The sequence below is a fragment of the Dipodomys merriami genome, unplaced genomic scaffold, assembly GCF_024711535.1.
Source record: "Dipodomys merriami isolate MVZ:Mamm:240054 unplaced genomic scaffold, mDipMer1.0.p SCAF_76, whole genome shotgun sequence".
NCBI classification, from domain to species: Eukaryota; Metazoa; Chordata; class Mammalia; order Rodentia; family Heteromyidae; genus Dipodomys; species Dipodomys merriami.
The window spans coordinates 2,111,276-2,130,719 of record NW_027206357.1 but is presented as its reverse complement, the minus strand read 5'-3'; positions in this window follow the sequence as shown (position 1 = coordinate 2,130,719).

Here is a 19,444-nt window from a genome sequence, read left to right as displayed (position 1 = left end):
TACTTACTAAGTGCTGGCCATGCTCTCTGTCCCCCTGGGGACCCATGCCCTGCGGGCTCAACCCCCAGGTCCTCCCAAGCTCCCTCTGCCACCAACCAGGCCCAAGGGAGTAGACAGCTCCAGGGCACACAGATACCTTGGTCTTATAATTTAACGGTGCTGAGTCCCCATCAAGCATCTCTCCCTTCCAGGTCCCCAGACCTCAGCAACAAAGCCCATGTACCCCCCAAAAAGGCAGGCAGAAGTTACCAAAGGGTCCAGCACTCATTGGTACAGCCCACATCTACACACACACACACACACACACACACACACACACACACACACACACACACACACACACACACACACACACACCCAGCAGGGATGGTTCATGTTTGTCTTCCTTGCTACTCAGGATGCTGTGCTTTGAGGATCACGGTTCAAAGCCAGCCCATGCTGGAAAGTCTGTGAGGCTCTTATCTACAGTGAACCACCAAAAAGCCAGAAGTGGGGCTGTGGCTCAAGTTTCAGAACAATAGCTTTGAGCACAAAAGCTCAGGAACAGCACGTAGGACCTGAGTTCAAGGCCCAGGTCTTCTACCTCCAAACACACACAGACACAGACACAGACAGAAAGACAGACAGACAGACAGACACACACACACATACACACACGCACACACACACACACACACAAACACACACACACACACACACACACACACACACACACACACACACACACACACGGAGAGCCCAAGGCTTCAGCAGGCCCTGAGAACAGAACCATGAATTCTTTCCATTAGGATCACATCCCACCCTCAAGAAGGTGGCACTACAAACATCAGACCCACTATAGACAAACCAGTAAGCCTCTCACATATCTGGAATGTCTCATAGTCCAGCAAGGCAGTTCCTACTGTACACATTGCTATGTAAAAAACTTAGCCCCCTCTTTTTTGTAGTTGGTCATGAGGTTTGACTCGGCCAGGGCGCTGTCCCTCAGCTCTTCAGCTGAAGTTGGGCACTCTCCCACTTGAGCCACAGTGCCAATTCCTGTTCTCTGGTGGTCCATTGGACTTCAAGTCTCACAGACTTTTCTGCCCATGCTGGTTTGGACCTATGTCTTCACATCTCAGCCTTCTGTGTAGCAAGAATGTGAGTTGTGAGGCATCAGCGGCTTCCGGCTTCAGCCACCTTCGCATACCCAGAGGAAACCCATCCTTGTCTGGCCACAAACTTCTTGCAACCCTTGACTTAAGACTTTGTCACCTAACATCCAAATCCATCCTTCAATGGAGAGAATACAGACACAACAATCCCAGCCCTGCAACCATTTGCCCACTCGCTGCCTGTCACAGGCCACGTCCTCTTGAAGCTGTGGCTTCAAACTGTGGCAAACTTGGGGAGTTCTTAGAAATGTTTGTACAGTGAATCCAGCACCTTGTCTCTCAACCAAAGCACCCCCCCACGCCTCACCCCCCTCCCCCGGCACACTTCCACCATCCTTTGCAGGTAAAGGTGTTGGATTTCTTTCTTTTTTTCAGTTGTGGAGCTTGAACTCTGATTCTGGGTGCTGTCCCTGAGCTCTTCAGCTCAAGGCAAGCACTCTACTACTTCAGCCACAGCACCCCTTCTGGTTTTCTGGGTGGTTCATTGGAGATAAGAGTCTCAGGGTGTCCAAAACTAGCTTTACAATGTCGATGCGGAGGGGGGAAGGGGGGGAAGGAGAAGGATTGGGATTGTGGGGGAGGGGGGAGGCTGGGAAGGGATGTGAAGGGAAAACAAATGAGGAGGCTGCAATGCTTGGTAAGAAATGTAGGCATTATACTGCCCACGTAATTGTAACTCCTCTGTACAGTATGTTCACAAATAAAATAAAATTAAATTTAAAAAAAAAAGAGTCTCAGGGTCTTTCCTGCTGAGGATAGCTTTGAATTGTGATCCTCAGCTCTCAGCTCCTGAGTACCTAGGATGACAGCCATGAGCTACTGGCACCCGGCCAAAGATACTTTTCCATTCCTTTCACCGTATCCCCTCAGAAAATTGAGATCTGAGGATTACAGTTGAATGCCACCCTTGACAGCAAAGTCCATGAGAACACTTTTTCTCCAATTAAACACCCAAAAAAGTTGGAAGTGGATCTGTGGCTCAAATGGTAGAGTGCTAGCTTTGAGCATCAAAGAGAAGGGATAAAACCCAGGCCCTAGTTTCAAGCTTTTTCTAGCAAAGACCCACCTAAGAAAGTGAAGCAGGTGGACACACAGGAGCTCAAAGCTCACACATAATACTCAAGACTTCCAGAACAGACCCCATTCTGCTCTGATTCCCTAGATTCTATGTCTTACACCATGGCAGTCTAATATGGGACTGACCATGCACCAAGATATGATGTTCAAGTACAATCTCATACTGAGGATCCCCTGACCTTATCAAAGACTCAGGATCTCTCACTGTCCTTCCTTGACACTGGGCAGCAAGGTGAGTTCTAGTTATCCAACCACAGGATGTGGGAATGAAAGGACTTGCTTGTAGTACCACAAAGGGGAGTGGCACTTCCTAATGGGAGTCCTGGGATAAAACCCACACCCAGCCCATGTAGACCCCTCAGAGGTCCAAGTGGTGACCCTAAGGGGGCCCAGGACACTGCATTGCTGCTGCAGCAAGAATAGCATTTGTTGCGGTGGGTTGTAGCCAACAAGTCTGCATTAGTGACCAAACCAAGCAACCCAGACTCAGATGTCAAAGCCAGGGGGGAAGGCAGTGCAGACGCCAAGTCCTGCCTTCCATCTGTGCAGCCTACACTGCCAAGGCCAGACCCATTCCCCTGCTTTGGAGAACAACGAGTGTAGGGGTGAGCCCATTGCCTCCAAATGGAGTATCCCTGGAATGGTACCCAGAGCTGGGCCCATATGGGCCAGAAGGGTGACGGAGGAGACTACACAGCAAAGCCAAAGGGGCTTCTGTCCCTCGGTGCTGCAGCTGGTGTGCTGCAAGTCCAGGCTCCTCTGGCATGGATGGGCATATGTAGGGTTGGCCCTGTACCCGACTCCACAGGGACCAGAAAATGGAGGTCCACAGAGATGCTGAAGGGACTCCAGGTTGCTGAACTGCTGCAGCTGTCAACAGCCAGCTGGCAGAGAGACCAGCATATGGCTCCAGTCCCCAGACCCCCTTAAAGCCTGATGAGGTGAACCAAGGCTGGGCTACCTAGCCCCAAGGAGGCAGACTGCATGTTTAGCCTTCCTTTACTCATGGACTGTGCAGTGTACAAGCATGGTGTCCCCCACCCCGCACTCATGGGGACAGGCAGTGACCCCAGAACAAAGTCTCCCTAGGATGGGCCACACACTCAGGAGCACAGAAGACCAGTACCAGCACAGCTGGAGGAGGAGAGGGCAGCCGTGGCCTCAACTCCAGCCCCATAGCTGCCAGCTGCTGGGTGAAATGGGGCATCTGAGACTGGGACGTTAGGTGGGATGCGTGGGCGGGGTTCATCTAGCAATTCTGGGGAGCATGCACACACATCCACTCACCGCACATCCACCGTAAGGGAGTTGGCCCCACATCTCAACAGGTGACCTAAGAAGGCACCTATACCCACAGGGACTAAAGAAGTGGAATTTCACGTAGTGACTTGGAAAGGGCTCCAGGGCACAGCCTTGGAGCAAGGAACAATTGGCAAAAAAATAAAAGAAAAACAACAAATGTCCAGGAAAACTATTCAGCAATGATAACCTATTACACTTTAAAAACAGTTTTGCTTTCCTCTTGTCCTATATTTTTGCATGGGGACCTCTGAATTAACCAGAAATCTCCAGGATTTCTTCATACATAGTAACACAAATAAATAGAGCTTCTATTCTTTTTTAATTAAAGGAAGTTGCATTCAGTCCTTTACCATGTTTGATTCATGAAAAGAAATCCTGAAATATATCTGTAAAACACCAAACTCTTCTGAACACCTCACTGAAGAAAGAGAATTAAATGACCAAGCAACAGGTATCACCCATATTGTCACCTAGCTAGCTATCTCTCTGATTAGAAAATAATCCTGCCTGCACATGCAGATCGCTTATGCAAAATGTTTTCCAACAGCTCTTGTTGTTATCTTACATTTATCTTCCTCTTCCTGCCTCCTCTCCTGCTCCTCTTCCTAGTGTCCTGTTTCCCTCTTCCTTCTCTCCTACCTCTACTTTCTCCCTGTCCCCTCCTCTCCTCTCTCGTGCTATGCCCTTTCTCCTCTCTTACCCCTTCCTCCTCCTTTCCTTTCCTCTTTCTCCTAAACTTTCACTTTATTCTACATCTTTATGGTCCTGAGGGTTGGACACGCACTAAGCAAATGCTTTGCTGCTCGCTACAGGCTTCCAGTCTGGACTTCATTTCAATGACACTCTATTTCTTTGCTACAAACCCAACAAAGTATTTTGATTGAGGATTTAATTCATTATATATATTCTACATCATGAATATGTGCTACTTCATACAGTGTGGATAATAGGTTTGGATTATGCTTTGGGCTTCAGTTAAACTCATCAGAAACAATGTCTTTGAAGGCAAGCTAATGTGATCCTGTTACTCCCATATTAATGAACTGGTTACTTTGTATCTTGCACAAGTACTTCCATATTGCTCACAGTTTAATGAACTGTCACTTTGTGGTAGAACCCACAGAATTACTAACCCAAGGATTGCTGGGTATCAGAAGATTAAGTCCAGACAGGAAAATCCATGAGATATGTATTTCAAATTAACTATTAAAAAGCCAGAAGAAAACTTGTGACTACATGGTATAGTGTCATACTTCCACAGAATAAGCTGACGACAGGACCAAGGCCTGGGTTGAAGACCTGTGGTGGGTGCACACACACACACACACACACACACACACACACACACACACACACACACACACAATTTCCCAGCTAGAGCAAGTACAATATCTGTTTTCCCAATGACATATCTGAGATACAATCCTATGTGTTTGGATATTTTTGAAAGCTGTATCATCAACTTACATAATTTTAATAAATAACACCCTGCTCACTATTATTTAATCCTGGTTGGAAAATATTTTAAGATACATTTTCATGTACAAAATTGAGTATTTCCCCAATTCGTGACTGTCTTGGTTTATTAAAAAGAAAGAATTGTGTCTTTAATTCATTAGTTCATAAATTAAAAAATTAACCCTAACCCTAGAACCAATTGCCATTGCATTCAAAAAGCCACACAAATATATTAAATTTATAAATCTTATCTTTGATTCAACTCATCTTTCTTAAAATAGTTTCTAGTTTTACTGAATATGTTGTCATTTTTCTAACACGAACCCTAACTGGAACATTCAGGCTAATTCTCACACTAATCATATCCCAATCCTAATATTATTAGCAGTTTCCTATTTCATATTCATCCTAGTTCTATCTTAACTTGTTATTCGAAGATTTACTTTCAGTTTGACCCTAAATTTTCCATTTCTCTAATGCTAACATTAAGCCCAGCTGGAACTGAAACCTAACTTTCAACCTAATAGTCCAAAGTTAATATTAAAATATACTCTAGTTTTTATACATTGGAATGAATATTCCAGTTTGCACTCTGGAAATGAGTTTCAATTTGCCCTAATTCCAAAAAATTTCCTGACTCTATCTCTGAAGTTATCTTTTTCCCTAACATGAACCATTATATTACTTGTCATCAGATTCTCTTATCAGGAAAAACACTGTAGTTTCCATTGATCCTACAATTTCCTGAACCACTGTATCCTAAAACAATTTCATATTTACTTATCATCTAGTCCATTACTCAATGCTAACTCTCAACCTAAACCTGGCTGGAAAACTTTCATTAATCATTGCAAGAATGATCACTGAGAAATATATATATATATATATATATATATATATATATACATATATATATATATATATATATATATATATAATGGTAATGCTCTAGTTACTATTCAGTCTCACATTTTTGTTTCTACTTGTTAGTGAAAATGCAATTTTATACTAAAACTTTCCTATTCATAACACTAATCATAATCAGAACTAAATACTGACACTGATTTTAATCCAAATATGTCAATATTAACACATACTAGTTAGTGTTACATTAGTTTTTATTCATCCTAACTTGATTCAAATATGCCTTCCAAACATAGGTTTCAATTTTTTTCCAATATCTTAGTCATTTTCTAACCCTAAACTTAATCTTAACTGGAATATTGAGAATAAATAAAACCTAATTGCAAGTAGATTCTAACATTAATAGCAGTACTCTAGTTCACATTCATTCTAATTCTTACCAGACTTATTCCAAAATTTACCATCAATTTGAGCCTCATTTTCTTTTCTCCTTCACTCTAACCCTAAACGTGGCTGGAATCCTAATCATAACCTTATCACTAATGGTATCGCAATTTTAAAATTTATGAAAAATGCTGGTTTTGTGCAATCCTAACTGAAATTCCACTTATAATTCTTGAAATAAATTGCAAGTTTTCCTAAATCCTACAGATTTTCTCATTCTTATCTCTGAACCTATCCTTTTCCATAAGAGGAATCATTAAACCAATTGATTTCAAATCCTAATATTATGAAATACATTGTACTTCCATTATCCCAGCTTTTCCTGAATTCCTAAAACCTAAATAAGTTCAGATTTAATTAACATTTATCCCATTCCTTTTTTTTTTCTTTTTGTTGGTTGTGGGGTTTCATTTCTGGGCCTGGGTAAAATCCCTGAGTTCTAGGCATGGGCATGATCCCTGAGTTCTTTAGCTCAAGGTGTGCATTTTACCACTTGAGCCACAGCACCACTTTCTGGTTAATTGAAATAAAATTCTCACAGACTTTCCTGCCTGGGCTGTCTTTGAACTGCAATCCTCAGAAATCAGCCTCCTGAATAGGTAGGATAATAGGCACGAGCCACCAGTTTAATATATAACTTTACTCAATCCTTAACCCCCTTTAACCAGAAACCTAATCTTAATTATAACCTGAATTAACACCAAATGGTTAATGTATGGAAAATTGTCTGGATTCTATCCAATCACACATTTTTTTATTCTACTTCTTAGTGGAAAACTAAATTTTACCCTAAAGCTTATCCTTTCCTAATCCTAACAAGAACCAAAACAGTAACACTTTAAACCAAATTATATATGTATGTTTAAAATAACACCCATACTTTTTTTTATTCATTCTAACTTTGATGTCATTCATTCTTCTTAAAATATGTGGCAGTTTTACACAATATCTTATATTTTTTTCTCATCCTAAACCCAGCTCAAACTGGAACACCTTGCCTAATCCTAAACCTACATATAACCGAATCATAATGTTAATAGCAAGCCTCTATTTCACAATTATCCTATCTATTGATCAGCGTGTAGTTCTAAATTTTACTTGCATTTGGAACCTAAATTTTTAAAATTGTTTTTCTATTTCTTGTCAAGTTTTATTTTTCATTTCTTTTTAAATTTTATTATATTGTAATGAGGCTTATATAGGGATTACAGTTACATGTGTAAGGTAATGAGTACATTTCTTGTTGAGCATTGTTACCCCCTTCTTTGTTGTTGTCCCACTATCCCTTCCCTCTCCTACTTCCATCACTCTTCTCTCCCCATGGTGTAAAGTTCATTTTCAGTATAGTGTGCTATGAGTATTATTGTTGCAATAGGTTATCCTGTGTTGAAACTAAATTTTCTATTTCTCTAATCCTAATTCTAATTCTGTCTGGTATCCTAACCCTAACCATAATAAAAATGATAGCTCAATTCAGAAGGTAACAGAAAATACCCTTTTTTGTTCATCGTGATAATCCACTCTACGTCTTGAATTAAGTTGCAATTTAGCTTAAATCTTCCAAATTACTTTATATGTGCATATGTAAAGATGTAATTTTATGTGAAAAACAGAAGATCTTTGGAGAAAGGAGTAACAAAAAGGAAATAAAGGGAGTAAAATCAAACATTTTAATATATTATGGAAAGAGCATAATTAAACTGCCACTTCTGAAAATTAATAAACATAAACAAAATAACTACAAATAAATAAAGAAATAACACACTGCCTTCCAGTGTTCTTGAAGAGAACCATGATATGTCTTGTGAAAGAAATACTTGTGTTAGATAAACTTTGTTCATGCATAATTTATATTGTTATTGGCCAATTATTTAACTTAAATAAATAAATAAATAAAATTTATCAAATAAGATTTCATGACAAAATATAAATCAGTTACTTAATAATTGTTTGAGAAAAAGTTATAGTCATGAGTTTTAAGAAGCTAAATTTCTATTTCCCTACAAAGCAATGATTTAGGTTTACTAATCTAGTATTTCTAGTAAGTTTAGAGAACATAATTGGCATGTAAAACAATGAACTGTACATCTTGTGTTTTGGATTTAAAACATTGTCTTTTATTCAAATGAATACGTAGGTTTACTTTTCAAAATAAATGCAATTTTATCTCCTTTCAGAACAAGTACTTACCCTGCAATTAAATGTATTAGGATATTCAGGTATTTAAAAGCTAAATTTTCTATGTTTGTTATGTAGCTCTACATATTCAAAATGGCATGATTTTTCTATTCATAAATGTCAAATCTGTGAGATTTTTGCTTCATCAATATACATTATCTCATGAGGTTGTTGTGAATGCTCCAGTAACCAGTGTGGTCAAAAACATTTCCTGGATTCTAAATTTTAAATCTAATCATTTTTAGCCTTTGATTATATCAGGTATTGTCACTTCAGAGCAATTAAACTAAAATAAATACTACTTTTTAAACATTTCACTCACATTGTAAATAATATGAACATAGGTTAAACAGAGACTAATCATTTCAAACTCACTATATTTGATGATCTTAGCATTAAGAATGTAGAGAGTATAAGAACCCTATACTCAATATTTTTGGTTAGATTAAATTAAATTATATATCTGGATTTCTAAATTGGAGTAAATCACATGGAAATAGGAAAACAATAAGTAAATGATTACGTTAGAATCATTTTCTTCTAAAAAAATTTTTATTGTGAAATTACCGTTCAGAGGGGTTACAAATATACGGGCAACATAACAGTTCATTTCTTATCAAGCATTGTTGCCTCCTCCTTTGTTTCCTCTTACAATTCTTTCCCATCTCTACCCCTTTGCCAGTCAAAATCGTAAAGTTCGTCTTTCGACATAACGTCTTGTACATCTCATTGTTGCAATGGGTCCAAGGGTATCCCTAAAATTATGAAGCAAAAATATCACCAAGAAATATACTTTTCAATAAAATGTTTCAATCCTTAGGTAAAGTGCTTTATCCTTCAAATATTGAAGGATAATTTTTTTCTCAAAATAGAAATTCTGCAAATAATCTAATGTATGTTTTCATGCAAAAAATTCTATGACTTCTAGTCTTGTTATATGATTTTCATTATATTTTTTATTGAGAAATAATTCCTAATTATATTTATTACAAACTTCTGTACTTATACAAATCATGTCTGTACATGCTAAGTTACATAATTTAATACACAAACAAAATTATCTTTTTTACTGTCTCCCACAGGTAAGGATGAGGTGCTGAAGTATATTAAATGAAAGCACTCTAAAAGAGAGTCTATGTGTATACTTATTTAAACGACTTGTTTTTTCCCCTTCCCCTCCACAAATTATACCAACATCAAATACAGTGAAAGCAGGGGTTATACTGTGGGGGAGGGACATACAAAGCAACAAATAAATAATCTTGTAAATGTGTTAGAAACAATCGCATGAAAGAAAAAAATGAATACATATCTTAGGGTTTATTTCCCTAACATCACCTTATCTGACCTTTTCTGCTTGACTAAGAGATATACTAGATATTGCAAATAAGGGAAACCATGGAACCTATGTTTCTTAGGGCTTGGCTAACTTCACTTAATATAATTTTTTCCAAGCCTTTCCATTTCCTAACAAATTTGGCAATGCCATTCTTTGTGATGGAGGCAACAATGAGAAGTACAAGTCGTTATGTCGAAAACGAACTTTACAACTTTGTTGGGGGGGTGGGGAGGATTGGGTGCGGGGGCAGCGGGAGGATGGGAAGAGATGGGAAGGGGAAACAAAGGAGGAGGCTACAATGCTTGATAAGAAATGTACTCATTATCTTGCTCATGTAATTGTAACCCCTCTGTACAGTATTTTCACAATAAAAAATAAATAAAAATTAAAAAAATAAAAGAGAGTCTATGTATAATGGAAATTTGCAACATGAGGATGGAATCATGAGCATTTTCTACTTGGCTGAACAGGAGTTCTTGTCTCTACAGCACTTTCTTGCCATTTAATCACACAGGGAAAGCCACAAAATTTGAAGTTCATATGAAAGAATTACATTCCTAAAAGTTGTGGCAACCCTGCTCAAAAGCTCAATTTTATCACTAGTTCTTTGTGCTTGCTGGCTAATCAATTTCCTTATCATATTTACGTATTATTAAGCATATTAGTCATTCAACTGGCAGTACATGGCAGACGACTCCTCAAATCACATCTATTGCGGTGTAATATTTAGAAGAGAAGAAAAAGATTATATTGATCTCCAATTCCCCCCTTTGGCCTTCAATATAGTAATTAATTGTCAAAACAATCACATAAGATGTTAGTCTATTTTCCAAATTTAATTAGAGATTAAGCAAGTGTTTTTTGCAGTAAAGTGATGACAGTAGTATCACAGCTCTGATATGAGCATCTCCTCCCTAACAAGTAATACTCTATGGACTGTCAATATGGATGCCACCCTAAATTCTCTCTCTCTCTCTCTCTCTCTCTCTCTCTCTCTCTCTCTCTCTCTCTCTCTCTCTCTCTCTCTCTCTCTCTCTCTCTGTCTGTCTGTCTGTCTGTCTGTCTGTCTGTCTGTCTGTCTGTCTGTCTGTCTGTCTGTCTGTCTGTCTCTCTCTCTCTCTCTCTCTCTCTCTCTCTCTCTCTCTCTCTCTCACTCTCTCTTTCTTTCTCTCCTCACACACACACACACACACACAGAGCTGCCACCCAGACACAACGGAGATCAGTTCCATTCCTCTGTAATTATAGTTGATTGATGTTTGTTCCTTTGCTTTTCTTTGATTCAGGATCTTGCTTGGACCTCTATGTTTCCCCGAGATCAAGTCCCTTCTTAGTATACCGTGTATCTTTGTATGCTTCAGCGCAATTAACAGTATCTTGAATACAATATCTTCAAACTTGACTTTCAAGTCAAACTCCATGAATTCATACTTATATTCCAAAATACTAAAATGTATTGGATCTAGGGACAAAATGCCCACCTTTTATTTTAGAAGGAATTGACATCATGAAAAAAAGAATATTAATCAGGAACTGAGGTAAGAGAATGGGAGTATGTGGGAAAATGTAGAATACTGTATGTGTGTTAGAGATACAGAATAATAGGCTCATTTATTGAAAACTTGTCATCCTATATTGAAAGCTCAATTTATGTATACACTTTTCCAGGTACTTTGCTTACCTATCACTTCTGATCACAAATCCTCTTATGAATGTTTATATTATCTTTGAATAAATCGCACAATTTGCAGGTACTTATCATCTTAAGGAAAGACAGTCTGCTTCTACGTTTTTCATTATATGTGACAAACCCTTATTTTTTGTTTCCCTGTTTACTGAATAAATGTATTCCTGGAAACAGGATATTGACAGCAAATCTGAGTGTAATTTTCATTTTGTAAATTTCAAATATAATATAAACTTTGTATTGACTAGTTATGTGATATTCATGAACACAATATTTTGGTGCCTTTAAGTCAATTGAGAATTGCTGTGGTAGTTCTTGTGTCTAATTGACTTAACCATTATGTTATTCATGTATAAACATTGCCTTGCACTGTTATATTTTTATATATAAAATAATCTCCAAAGGTTTACTTTAAAGTGATAATTGGGGGAGGTTGTCTTCTTGTTCCAAACTTTATATTTATGTCAGTGAAAGTACTAGAAACACATGATGTTTACTGGAGCAATATAAAAGATGAGTACATATTTCTAAAGAGAATGAATTTATTGATTAAAACACAGAATAGAGTAAAATAGTAAGGTTTCTTGTTTGAGACTGAATAAATTTCATATGAATGTAGCTCAAGAAAAGACTCAAAGATAAATTCATACTTATATTACTGAGATTTACATCACAATATAAGAAATATACGTATTTTAAGGAAGTGGCCCTAGATACCTAATGGATGAAGAATGGAATTGAAAAAAAAGCAGAAGAAAACAATTCAACATGCATCTATTATGATTTTATAATACTAATATGAAAGCAATGGAGCTTTTGCCTTTCTGAAGAAGAACGTTTAGGCAGTAATTTCAATGAAAGTTAGCAATTGTAATGAGTCTGAAGTCTTTTCCTCCAAGATATCCAAGAATACTATACTCATTCTTTGAAGAGTAAATAAGTAATTATTTTCATTAGCTTTGCTTAATATGAATTTATTTGTAGTAAATAGGTTAAAATGTCTTCTTTCTCTCAATGTAATAACATACATTCTGTCTCTTTCTGTTTCTTCATACAAGCCTGAAATCACTACTTCAACGTAATATAAGCAGAAAAACAAAAATAACCTGATACAACAATCGCAAATCCTAAAGTATGGGAAAACATTCACAACATAAAAAATAAATCTGAGGAAGAGGAAAAACAATGACAGAAAAACAACAGAAAATTACCCTAGCAATCTCTAATGAAACAGAGGTTTATAGTCCTTGCAGATACTTCACTTTTGGAGGGTCACATCAAATCGTATATAATTATACATATGCAGCTGTAACTAGAGACATAACTATAAACATATAATTCATAAGAAGATTTTATACTGTCTTCACAAGAAAATAGAATTCTATGAAAAGGTGCCAGTCAGGTAGTTGACTGCTATGACTGTGTTGGCCAACACATTCAAAAGCACATCTGCAGTGTGGAATTAAATTGGCAACATAGAAAAAAGCAGGAACAGAAGTGTACATCAGAGAAAGCCACATCCATACACATAGACAATTCACCATACCACTGGACAGTCCGAACTGTCACTGGAACCACAAATATTAACATCACAACATCTCACCACAACTGACTTCTATTCCTACACTTAATGGACCTGACAAAAATGCAATTCCAGAATAACAAATCAGAACAGGAGACCAAACAAAGACCTGGCAAATCAACCAAGAACATAGAGAGTCACCTATTAAGGTCATAGATCCCCCAAAAGAAAACCTCCAAATGGACAAAACAAATCAGAGAAATACAAGAAAAGTGATGTCAAGGTAGTATAATTCACACAGTGAATAACCAGACATTAGAACAGACAATCAAGAAACTAGAAGAGAGTTATCAAAAGGTATTACAGATACTGCTGAAAAATGTGATTAATGGAAAGATAGAAAACCTCTACAAGGAAATTTGTGAACATTTGAGACCGACAAAAGATTAGCAATATAATTCATGGAGACTAAAAACAGAAAGATAAATAAATTCTGAGAAGTCAAGGGAGTCCAAGAAAAAATCGATGCCTAGCTAAAAGATATGAGATAAGACACAACTAAGAAAACAACCCTTGCAACTCCCCCACCCAAAGAAAAAATGTACAGAGGGCTGGGAATGTGGCTCAGTGGTAGAGCACTTGTCTTGGATGCCTGAGGACCTGGGTTCGATTCATCAGCACCACATAAGCAAAAAAAGAAAGAAGGAAGGAAAGAAAGAAAGAAAGAAAGAAAGAAAGAAAGAAAGAAAGAAAGAAAGAAAGAAAGAAAGAAAGAAAGAAAGAAAGAAAGAAAGAAAGAAAGAAAGAAAGGACAGAAAGAAAGAAAAAGCCCAGAAGTGGCGCTGTGGCTCAAGTGCTAGAGGGCTAGCCTTGAGCTGAAGAGCTGAGGGAGAGTGCTCAGGCCCAGAGTTCAGGTCCCAAGACCCGACCCCCAAAAAATGTACAGAAAGTCCATAAAAGACCTAAAACAAAGCTTTAAGAGAGAGATAGAACCCCTAAAAATTTACCAACCAGAAGAAAGACAGGGAAATCAAAAACAAAGTAGAAAGTCTCCACAGCAAATAGATGACATAGAAGACAATCTCAGGGCCAAATACAGAATAGATCTAATAAGAAAGAGGAAATAATCATTTAGAACAAATCCAAGAAATAATAAATGATCTTGCCAGAACGTCAAGACTCAGTTAGAAGATCAAATTTCGGGGAGATAGATACCAAGAAGGAGAAGAGCAGGAAACTAAATGGATGGGAAACATATTACAGAATTCTAGCAGAGAACATGCCAAACATCCAAATAGATAGGCTCATTCAGAGAAGAGAAGCCTTTAGAACAATCACAGAATTCTAGAACTGAACAATCCACCCTGACATCATAATCCATTAGAGGATCATTAACGATCAAGGAAAGGATTCTTAAAGCTGCCATAGAGAAAAGATTGATTATTTATAAAGGATATATAGTCAGAATAAAAACAGATTTCTTAGCTGATATGGTAAAAAGGAGAGCCTGGAATGATGTATGACAAACACTAAAGGTAAACTACTACCAACCGTGAATATGGTCCCAAGCCAAACTTTCCTTTACATTTAAAGAATAAATAAACGTATTTCATGACAAAGACAACTTGAAACAACGTATCTCCACCAAATCAGCATGATTGAATTTAATCAAATATATCCTACATAGAGAAGATCAAGAAGAACAGGAACTGGTTATATAAAATGTTCCCTACCAGAGTTCAAGGTAAATTTATTAAGAGTAGATCAGGCACAGGTCCTCACAACAGGTGTAGAACATAGCAGGGCTTATCAGATATTTCTGTGTTAACTCTCAATAGCAATGGGCTTAAATTTCTAAATAGAAGACATAGATTAGATAGCATTTAAAAACAAGATGCATCCATTTAGTATTTATGAGAGACACATTATCAAAAACATTCTATGAAGCTAGAATTATACTCTTCCACAAATCACATAGGGACTCACCAAAGAAAGAGAACTATGAACTCAACTCTTTGATAAGCATTAAAGAAGAACTTCTTAAAATTCTCACTCACCAATTTCAGCAACTAACAAAAGAATCATTTGGTATGATCAAGTAGGATTCAACTTGGATAAAAGTGGATTTAATATTCTTGTGAGTAAACATAATACAAACTATCAGCAGAAGCAGGGACAAGAAACACATAATTTTCTATAAGGATGTAGAAATAGCTTTTAACAAGCTCCAATACCGCTTTATGATTAAAAGGTCTGAGAAGCTAGGAATGCATGGAACATTCCTCAATATAATACTGAGTATGTATATTACACAGATAATTAGCATTTATCTCACCGTGGAAGCCTGAAGACATTAACATCAGGAATGAGACAAGGATGTCCACTCTCTCTACTACTCTTCATTATGGTAGTCAAATTTCTTACAAGAACAATAGACAAGAGAAAAACATAAAGCAGATCCAAATATGGAAGAAGTAAAACTATCCCTTTTTACAGATGAAATGACCCTGTAATTAAAGGACACTGTGGCTCCCTCCCTCAAGTTAGTACAAGTGATGCTAACCTTCAGCAATGTAGGAGGGTATAAAAACCACAAGAATCAGTAGTTTTTCTGTTACCAACAATGAGAAGATCCATGCTGAAATCCAAAATACAACCTCATATGTATTAGCCTCAAACACAAATCAAATCAAAACAACAACAACAAAACTAGGAATTAATTTAACTAAAATTGTGAAGGACCTATATGTGAAAACTTTAAAAATATAAAAAGGGAAATTGAAGGAGATTCAAGGAAATCGAAAGTCTTTCAATGTTCCTGGTTAGAAGAATTAACATTTAAAAAATTGCAATACTTCCCCCAACAATTGGCAATGCAATACTCATCAAAATCCCTACAATATTCTTCAGTGCAGTAAAGTAAGCAATCCAACTTTAATATGGAATTATAAAATTACAGATGATACAGAATGCTTAGAAATGAATTCATGGGCCTATAGTCATCTTACACACACACACACACACACACACACACACAGGAAAATGAAAGGATTGGGAAAATTGTATTAAGAGAAAAGAGAAAGGAATGCAGACACGGAGCAATATAGGTTTCACGGATTTATTCATATATTGAAACTAAAAGGTGTATTCAAATCTATATGTAAACAAGACAGATTCTACCTCATCCCAGTTAATATGACCATTACCAAGAAAACTAACAATAGCAAATGCTGGCCAATTGGGAACTCTATTACACTGTTGGTGGGAAATTAAACTGGTTCGACTATTGTGGAATGCAGTACAGAGTTTCCTGAAAAGACTAAACCTAAATCTCCCTTAAGAATCAGTAATTTGCATCCTGGGCAGTAATCCCATCAATAACAAACAGCCTCACATGAAAGCTACCAGAATATCCATGTTCAGGGCCCAGGCCAAGAGTTGAAGGACTGGAAAATATTTGCCACTGTTGGTATTTGTTTCCACAAATATGAACCATTTGATATAAGATACCAAATCAATCTATTTCCATTAGCTAGTTTAGGACTTAAAGGTAGTGGGTGCTAAAATGGCTCTTTGTTGAATGTTAGGAGAAGATGTAGGCAGTCCATGAAATGGGGATTTGTTGTTGTTGTTCGAGGTGCTTGAAGTCTGGGCTTAGGCACTGTGCCTGAGCTCTTCAACTCAAGGTGACTGCTCTACCTCTTGAGCGACAGTGTTTTTCTGGTTTTCTGGTTTTATGTGGGTTAAATGGAAATAAGAGTCTCAGTGACTTTCTTGCCCAGGATGTCTTTGAATTGAAGTCCTCAGAACTCAGCTTCCTGAGTAGCTAGGATTATAGCTGTGAGCCATTGGCACCAGGTAAAAATGGGGGATTTTGAGAAATGAAAATCGCCCTCTTCACCTGTGTCTAAACCTCAGATATTAGTATTAGAACACTTCACCTTTAACTCATTTCATCAGACATTTGTAAATTTTCTCTTTTCCTTCATGTGGGACTACTGCATTCAATATCAACTCAGCTGGGGGATTGGATCAATTATATGGTAATTGCTAGCACCTAATTTAAGAACTTTTATATCAAAAGAAATAAAACCCTCATTTGGAATAATTGTGTTTTCTTTTTATTACAAATCTGTGCTGTATTACTTCCTAATGTGATATTGGACCTACTAAGAGAATGATGACATTTTCTTTCTCTTCAGCCTTCTCCCACATATGGTCAAATATTTAAGAATTGAAAGATTTGCATTGATAATTGATTAAGCTGACTTCTAGGAAAATGTGCATCTCTGGAATTTGGTCTGCTGTCTTGTTCTTACATGCACAGGCTTTCTATGATTTATTTGTTCTACAAGGAATTCTACTTTCCAATTTGTGTGACCAATTTTAGTGTCTCTGATCAGTATTTCTGACCCTCTCTCTGGAGTCTCATTTGAGTTTGCCTCATAAAAAATATTTTAGTTATCAGCTAAGTGACTCTCAGCTTCTGTTTTTTGCCTGAATTCATTTAGGCTGTGATAGCAACCCTGCCTGGCTGTGCTTACTGGAGTGCTTTTTGTGTGTTTGTTAGTGTGTGTGTGTGTGTGTGTGTGTGTGTGTGTGTGTGTGTGTGTGTTTGTGTGTGTGTGTGTGTGTTTGTGTGTGTGTGTGTGTGTGTGTGTGTGTGTGTGTGTGTGTTGTTTTAGAGGTCTAGGATTACTATTCAAGGTAGTAGTTTCTCTTGGCCCCTGTGATCCCCTGGCCAAGGGTCAATGGGTTTTTCTAAAGATACAAAGAACAGCTTACTAAATTCCTGTTTTAATTGTCCCACAATGAGGTAATCAGGCATCCTTGCAAAGCCATCAATAATGCTTTGTAACCACTTACAGAAGTTGTCTATCAAGATGGCTTTCCAATGTTGACTGTGAAAATTGTTCATTTCCACGTAGGCACCATAAAGCACATCACATTCCTGGGATCAAACTTTTGGAAGAAAGGTTCCCCTTCCTTCCTTCTCTTATGATATTCTTCAGTTGTGGAGCCTGGAGCACATTTTCTCAAGAATATTCTGTAGTGTTAAAAAAGGATCAACTTTCAAAATAAAGGTGAAAATACTTGTCTACAACAGACTGATTTATCTTGCTTATATCTGTTGTTATTTTCATTATTTCAAACCCATAGATAATTTATATTGGTATTAGACAAGTGGCAAAGGATTAATGGAATAAGCATTCAGTTTACTTTCGTATATCCAATACAATACACTTAGCCTGAAAAGCGTGATATATATATATAACCAGATAGACCTGTATTTGCCATTTTGTATTAGACCGGTATTTGCCATTTTGTACTTTCTTTGACTTGCCTTTCTGCTTCTGTACACATGCATGTTAAACCTTGAAGAATGCAGCTGCTATTCTACCCGCCCTTGAGCCCCTGACACTAGTGGATCTGGAGCTGAAATTAACGACCCTCTGGCAGGGAGTATCTGACAAAGTACCTGACACATTCCAGACCACTTTCCCGGGCCTGGGATCGGAGATAGTTGCTGCCTGGCAACCACTTCCCCCGGGTCAGGGTCAGGGATAGTGGCCATCTGGCAACCACTTCTTCTAAATTACCCTAGAAGTACTGTCTAATTAGAGCATAATAGTGCGCTAGGCTGACCAATTATTAGCCCCAGCCCTTTTCCCGCTTTGTACTGTGCCAATCATCCGCTAGAATTATGATTTAAATTTCCCACCTGGTGTACTGGTTCGTTGCCAATAAATACTGAGGCCTTACCCCTACCAAATAACATATAAAAAGTGCTGTAACCCTGTGCTGGGGGACTCTCTCTGCACTCCGACATCAGTGCACAGAGGGGTCCGTGCTCAAGCTCGTCAATAAATGACTCATTGATTTTTGGTCTCTGGTGGTCTTTTTAGGTGCTTCAAGTCTCTGGGCATTAAAATTGTTGGCAGTGCTGGGACCTGAACTCAGGGCCTAGCATACCCAATTCATGAATGTGTGTGTCAACATGGCAACCTCTAGCCCAGTAAGCTGCCCGGCAGTTCCTAGACCCTGAGATTGAACCACAGGGGTGGACAAAATAGCCATACATGGATAGGCAGGTGGTAGTATACCAATAAATATATATTTGTATAGAGTGCCAGAGCTATCTGCCTAGGATTCAAGTGTATCAACTATGTTCCTACCAACTCTTAGGTAGTTATTATGCCACCATTGAAGGAATAGGATTCTTTTCATGCTTAATGAACTATTCATTAAGATCAATCAGCGTCCTAGGATCATTGCATCTAATTTTAGACTAGACTGATTGATGCTCTCAGCAACTTCTCATTCAATCATGAGTTTGCTCACATCCCATTGGTATTTCGATGCATAAGAACGAGTGTCTTGGGAATTCCACATATTTATAGGTGTCAGGACCAGGACTC